The sequence below is a fragment of the Perca flavescens genome, chromosome 6 (genome assembly GCF_004354835.1).
Source record: "Perca flavescens isolate YP-PL-M2 chromosome 6, PFLA_1.0, whole genome shotgun sequence".
Taxonomy (NCBI): domain Eukaryota; kingdom Metazoa; phylum Chordata; class Actinopteri; order Perciformes; family Percidae; genus Perca; species Perca flavescens.
The window spans coordinates 16267571-16275233 of record NC_041336.1 but is presented as its reverse complement, the minus strand read 5'-3'; the positions used below and the strand labels follow the sequence as shown (position 1 = coordinate 16275233).

The window sequence follows — 7663 nt, the reverse complement described above, 5'->3', positions numbered from 1 at the left end:
GTCCACTTCTTCCTCTCCCTCCCACTGTAATACTTAATATAATCTGTTAAAAAACAAGCAAGATTTATATTTATGTTAGTGACATTAGCCATGGTGAAAAGTAAACAAAACATTTTTATTTATACAGCAAAAAGAACCAGCTCCTCCTCCTCCCTGTCTGTTGGGCCCACGACATCCACCGGTAGTGTACTCAATGTTAACGGTCTTTGCATGCCAATTATTATTATTATATTATATATATTCTTAAAACACTTTTCTTTTTGTGAGTAGGTCACACCGCTGCAAAGAGGAGACTGGAGCCGACAGTCTGGCGGTGTGGCCGGTGCAGGGAACCCGAACCTCCAGAGGCTCCAGAGGGATTGGTGTCGTGGGTCCAGTGTGACAACTGCCACAAGTGGTTTCACACCACTTGTGTCAGCTGGGAGGAGGATGAGCTGAACAATAATGAATTTTGGTGTTTTTGGTGCTCAGATGTTTAATTTATTTGTATTTATTTATTTATTTATTTATTTATTTATTTTAAATGTTTTGTCTGTTTTTATTGTTATTAAATATAATTTTTGAACAATTATGAACACTTTTTTTTTACTATAAATCTTAGTATAATAGTATTTTATTGCATGCATATATATATATATATATATATATATATATATATATATATATATATATATATATATATATATATATATATATATATATATAAAAAATGTATGTATGTTGCTTATTTTCATGCAATAGTTGTAAGATATCGAAAATGAGAATTGGTAATTTAACAAAACATCCAGTAGGTGGTGCTATAGGCTAAAAATGGAAGTTAAGATGCTTTTATTGCACAATTCAGAGTTGTCATTTTATTGTGAAGGACGGAAGTATCATCCCGGAAGTTTTGACAGCACTGCAGCAACTTAATACCTCCGAAAACCCAGCAGCGGCCATTGTTTACAGTTAGGAGATAGGGGTGTCCGGTTATGGCCAAGGGTAGCGTACGGCTAATTCAGCGGTGTTCGCGGACTTTAGCCAACTCTTATAAAGTAAAACCTTAAGTAAATTGTTAAAACAATATACCGTTAGAAAGGTGACAACTTACACTTTAGTTTAACACCATTAAATTAACTGAAAACATTAATAGATCATTTATATTCCTATCATAACAGATATTGTGATAGAACGTTAGCCAATAAGTGTCCGAACGTGGACACAGTGACGCTAACGATGTAACAAGTAAGTTACTTTTAGCATGTTCAACCATATATCCATTACTTTTAACATTTTCAACGATAAACCCACTACTTTTAGCTACCGGTATTTCAAATGTTTATCCTTGCGTAACTTTTAGCTAGCTTTAGCTTTTTCCAGTGGCGGAATGTAACGTTAGTAACCTTAAAGTCAACGTTACATTAACAATTTAACAAAAAAAATATTTAAGGTACTTTACCTGAGTATTTCCATTGTATGGTACTTCTATTCCACTGCATTTATTATAAAGCTGTAGTCCTAACGTTAGTTAATTTGCAAATTTTGATTATTAATACGAAATATTAAACCAAGTAGTAAATTATGATATTATCGGTTAAGCTTCCCCGCAGTGTAAAATCAACTCCACCTTTACCAGCTGCAACATTAAACTGAGGTACATATTAATAATCCAGTAACATAAAATGTATTATTCTGAAATAGGCCATTCTGTATAATGAGTACTACTACTAGTGGTGGTAACAATACTTATATAAGTATAATATGCTAATACTTGTGTAACGTTACTTTTACTTGCGTAAGATTGTGAATGCAGGACTTTTACTTGTACAAGTAACATGTGTTATGACACTTCTTTCCACTTGCTTCCTGGCAACTGCAGAAGTACACCCTGGGGTGCAAGTATCCCTGGTTGGGTCACTGGTGTAAACTCTTGTCCAAAAGGTTTATATTCCGGAGCAAAAGACACCAATAAATGATGAAATACTACTGTATTATCAGTACTCTTGCCTTCCGGTTGAATATAAATTGAATCATTTTCAGTCTGCAAAACGGCTTCTAGTACAAGGTCTCCAGTAATGCTATAATGATTTGTCTGAAGGATACACTGCAAATGTAAGTGCAAAACTAGGCTACAATATCTTGGAGGTATATTATAGTAAATTGGAATAAGAAATATAGAGCTACAGGAAACTTCTATACGGTCTCCGTAAACCCACTTACCACTGAGTCCCCAGAGAAGTATTAAAGTCATGCTTTGTTGATGGCAATTTTATGACATCTTGGCAAGTTAAAGATGCTGGGCACAGCTTTGTTTCCAAGGTAACATGATTTAAAATTCTGTTTGCTTTCTTTAAAAACAATAATTGCAGTGTTACTGTGTTATAATGTGTAATGTTTGTGTTATGTCTTCAAATGCTGTAGGAGCATGAATGGATTGATTGATGTGTTTATGTACACTAATAATTTTGCCCTTAGCATTTCATGCAAATCATGTCTCAGTTAGATGTGATGGAGAGTAAGTTGATTTCGTCCAGCCCTTAAACAAAGAACTAAAGAAGCACTGCACTATTTTTCTGAGAGATACAATACATATACCTCAGCAAAATCATCATGTAGTCATTAAAGGTCAAAGATGTTACCAGGGAAATTCACATATAGCGGTAATGCTACAGGAAAAGGAAAATACCATACATCACTTTAAGGTCAATGTGCTTTATGTGCAGTGCTACACCATATGTCTCTGCAAGAAAAATAATACTGTTTTTGTATGGGAGACAGACATATTTTGTTAAGTTATATTTGTAAATGCACTACCTGAGAGATGTATGCAGAATCTCAAATGACAATGGTTGCACCTCTGCCTGGGGTGTGTTATATATTTGTTAAAAGTCAAAATCATGCATCCATATTTAGATTTACCTTAGCGGCTCTACTATACTGGTATTACTTTCTTTTTTGCACACGCAGCTCATGAGACGTTAGGATGATTAAGATTATACAATCCCATCTGCAGCATCATGAATTTGTAGATGCATTTCACCAGACTTAAATACTGTATATTTAAGACTGTGTATTTTGTTGGCTGTCTAAAATCAAAGAATCAACATTTGGTCTATCTATTGTTAAATACCATTAAATATTGATATTATCTATACAGCGATTGATGTTATTTGTTGTGCTCTACAAGTGACATTATATTATAATACTGTAGCTCAGGATTGAAAAACACTTTTTCATTTATCTTATGATAATCCGTTTAAAAAAAATAAAGTCTGAGTTAGGGGGCGTGCAAAAACATGATGTAGTTCTTTGTATTTGACTAAGTGAGCACACTTACTCAGTCTGCTACAGCTGACTTCCCAACTCTATTATCATATCATTGTTATTAATGTATGATTGACCTATTTAAGTAATGGTATACGTTTATCATTCTCTATGCTTTGTGATTACATATTTATCGCTTGCACATGCTTTCTCTCCACCCTCTGTCCTTCTCTTATTTTCTTTTTCTCCTTTTTCATCATCACTTCCCCGTTTTGTCTCTCTGTCTCTCCCTCTCTTACCCCCATGCGACATAGCCTCTGTCTCTCTCTTTGCTGAGGTGGCTGTACCTGCTGTGACTTTGACAAAGTAGTCTCCATGCGTGTGTTTGTGTGTGTGTGTGTGTGTGTGTGTGTTTGCGTGTGCATGCGTGTATGTGTGTGAATGCAAGGGTGCACAAGAGTGTTTGTGTGCATGCACTTGCTTCATTTTTAGTTTGCAAATTTGTCTGACTGTTGCATTTGTTTAAATGTGCATTGAACACATGCAGAGTTTTTGTGTGTGTGTGTGTGTGTGTGTGTGTGAGAGAGAGAGAGAGAGAGAGTAAGCATACTGCAGTATACTTGCACCTACGTCCACTGCTTATGTCATACTATACACTCATCTGTTCTGTCCTCCATTCTCACTTTTTTCATCCTTGCTCTCTTGCTCACCTCCTTTTTCCCTGTGTGCTCCTCTTCTCTCGCGCTCCATCCTCTCTCCCTTTCGCTCCCCCACCTCCCTCTGCTTGTCTCCTCCCTCTCTGTCCCCTCCCTCATGTTTCCTCCTTCCTCTCTCTCATTGATAGTGAAGCATTTGTGACTAGAATACTGAGGAGCTAATCATTATTCCACGAGCACAGAGCGCAGTGCTCTGGCAGAATGTCAATTCTCCCCCCTCCCTCTGTCTTCCTCTCCCTCCCTTCTTTTACATGCTTTCCAAGCAATAGTTAACACAGGTGCCACATTTCTGTTCTACAAAGAGAAAAGTAAGAAAACACTCTTACAAATACAATTTGCAAACACTGTGCTCTTAACACATGCAGCAAAGTGTATGTGTAATGGTGGAGTAAGGTTTACATTTGTGCTGCGGATGGTATTTGTGTGTGTGTGTGTGTGTGTGTGTGTGTGTGTGTGTGTGTGTGTGTGTGTGTGTGTGTGTGTGCATGATACGTAGTTGTTATGTAAAAGCGCTCCACATCAATTTGTCAAGAGCAAAGTGGTGTAGGATGGAGATGAGAGAGAGACAGCTGTTGAATGCATATTTAGAGAAAGGAGGGAGACTGAAACAGAGAGTGACAGCAGATTTTCAGTGGATGCAGTGAGGCCTGAATTGCCAGAGATATTAAGTTATTTTTCTTTATTGTGTTTCTGCATGTTGGATTATCAATAGTTTAAACATAAAATGACTGAGGAAAAATCGCAGCCAGTCACTCTCGCAGAGCAGATTTACTATCACCTAGTCGTGCTGAAGACCAAGAGAGGGGTAAATTAGACAACACACACACCCACACACACACTAGGACTGCGGGGCGTGTCATTGTGTGTGATGGAATGGGAGAGACAGCACATGGAGACTCCTCCTGACTTCCTAAAATCTGCAGCTGTGGGTCCCAGCCACGGGTAAAGCTCTGTACGTAACCCTCTCACACACACACAGACACACACACAGACACACACACACACACACACACACACACACACACACACACACACACACACACACACGTGCACATAGTCTAATAAATAATTTTAACTTTGCAAGTCGGACGGCATATCTAAATGTACACGCACACACACACACACACACACACACACACACACACACACACACACACACACACACACACACACCAAAAAATGCCATGGCCTAAGGGAACTTCTGGCGTGACATGGCTGCAGCCTAATAGGCTCAAGCATGAGTGAGTAATAGGTGTTCCAGCACTGTCCGCCCACTGGACAGACATCTTGAGATGCGCATTTTTTTATGAGATGCAAAGTGAATAGGTGAAAACATGATGAAGCATTGGGTGGGGGGGGGGGGGGTTGTTTGAGATCAAAGTAGAAGAGACAGCTCAGCATTGTCACATACTATATTTGCTTCTCTGTTTGATTAGGGGACAGCTTATTGGATGAACCAGAGTTGATGTATCCAAAGGCTCAAATCAGAGGGTAATAGTCAATATGAGAGACACAAAGAGGCCCGAACCTTACATTACGTCACTGTGTAAATAAGATTTTTGATTGGACTGGAGCAATGTGGATTAATTAGTAATACACCCATGACAAATTTAGTTGTCATTTTGGTAATTTAAAATCTAACAGCAATCTTGTAACTGAACATTTAAAAAAAAAAAAAAAAATCAAATATCACAAATATCACTGTAGGGCAACACAGTGTTGTCACTAGCAATTAAAGAGCCACCTCGTGCACAGTGTGACAAAATCAATAATTCAACACACTGTGGTGGGTTTAATAGCCTTGGAGGACATAAAATGCTAAAGGAGCATCGCATTGGGGCTGCAAGGTTAAGAAAACGATCTATATTGAAAAGGCTTCTTGGACCGACCAGAGCACCAGAGAGTAACAAAGCCATCATAAGGCCAACGTCCCAGTCTCGTTAAGGGGGATAAGACAGTGTAGCGTGATAGAAGTGGGATATGGGAGTTAGGCAGTGACATCATATAGTGTGAGCAGCTTCTCTGGAGACTGCTGTCTGCTTGCAGTGGGCTCATGCTGTTGTGGAGTTGTGCCTTATATGAGTGAACATTATAAATAGTGAGAAGGACGTCAGCTCCATTCAAGGCAGTCCCACATGAAGTGTCAGGCTGCTCTGGTGAGAGGAGAGATGATTTTCAGCAATGTGAGTGTAACATTACAGTATGTGTGCCCAGTGATGGAAGAACTATTCAAATCATTTATTTAAGTAAAAGTAGAAATACAACAATATAAAATATACTCACTGTGCAGCAAGGCCCTTTCTGGAGTATTGCATTATGTATTAATGTGTAAATAGCATTCTAATTTTGTAGTCATTTAAAGTGGAGATACTTTTATCTTCTTTATATAATGTATAGTAGTATGAACTGTACGTCTGCATGGTAAATCTATGAAAATGCATCACATTCTTTTAACATGTTAACATACCGATAGCATGTTTTGATGTAATCAAAAGGGAGCCCTGGTAGCTGAGGCATTGGTGATGAACAAAAACTGCAACACAGTTGCATGCCATTCCCCATCTCTCTCTCTCTCTCTCTCTCTCTCTCTCTCTCTCTCTCTCTCTCTCTCTCTCCTATCATTTCCTGTCATCTCTACTGTCAGCTAGCCCATACAGGCATAAAACGACCCCCAAAAAAATCTACATTTACAAATTAACTAGTAACTATTGCTTTCAAATAAACGTTGTGGAATAAAGACTACATTTCCCCCTGAAATCTAGTGCAGTTGAACTAAGTAGCGTAAAATGGAACTACTCTGTACAACTCTACAGAATTGTACAGTACTTGATTAAAGTTACTTACTTACATTCCACCACTCTGTACGCCTGCATACATGTTTGATCTAACCTCCTGCTCTGATAGGATTTATGCCTGTATGTGTATACCTCTACTTTCCCTGCTTGTTTGTGCATATCAGTGACATTATGTCAATATGTACCTCAGTATGGGAGCCCAATTGTGTTTACATCTGATTCTGCTGTGTGTGTGTGTGTGTGTGTGTGTGTAGATATACTGTATATATGTTTGTGTGTGTGTGTGTCAGTGCGTGATGTGTGTCATAGGGTATGAGGCGAGTCGAGTAGTGTGATAGTGTTTGTCACCCTGAGCATGTAGCCATGTCAAACTCTGTCAGGATAGTTTACCCTGGCAAGGGATGTAACACATCCCTATGATTACTCTCTCTGTTGGCTTGTGTGTGTTTCAGATAGTGTGTGTTTTCTTCATGGCCAGTTTTTTGCCTTTTCCCTTACTTCAAATGCTTATCGCAGACACTGACTGAGAGAGGGGGGGGGGCTGAGTTGATATTAATCTTTGAAAAAAATACCTAGGAGGAGGAGAGAGAGAGAGAGAGAGAGAGAGAGAGAGAGAGAGAGAGAGAGAGAGAGAGAGAGAGAGTAAAGGAGTGGGTGTTGGGAATGAGAAGGGAGGGAGGGGAGAGAGTGGGAGGGTGCAGTGAGAGAGAGAGAGCTGATTAGATTGGAGAAAGCCAAGGAGGTACGGGTATACTATTGAGCAAGGGGAGAGACAGAGGGGGAGAGAGGCAGAGGGGAGGGTGACTAAGTGAATGCAGTTTGCCGTCGCGTGTCGCTGAATCACAGCGAAGTCCACACACGGGCGGACGTTTTGGACCTGAATCAACAAATGGATACAGAAAAACTGGA

At 39.1% G+C, this 7663-nt stretch overlaps 1 long non-coding RNA gene across 1 annotated transcript; it reads left to right on the top strand.

The window, feature by feature from the left end:
* Positions 1–465, top strand: LOC114557288 (uncharacterized). The gene is made up of 3 exons (XR_003692782.1): positions 1–26; positions 128–181; positions 271–465. It is a non-coding gene; the product is annotated as an uncharacterized LOC114557288 (long non-coding RNA).
* The last annotated feature ends 7198 nt before the right edge of the window (positions 466–7663 follow it).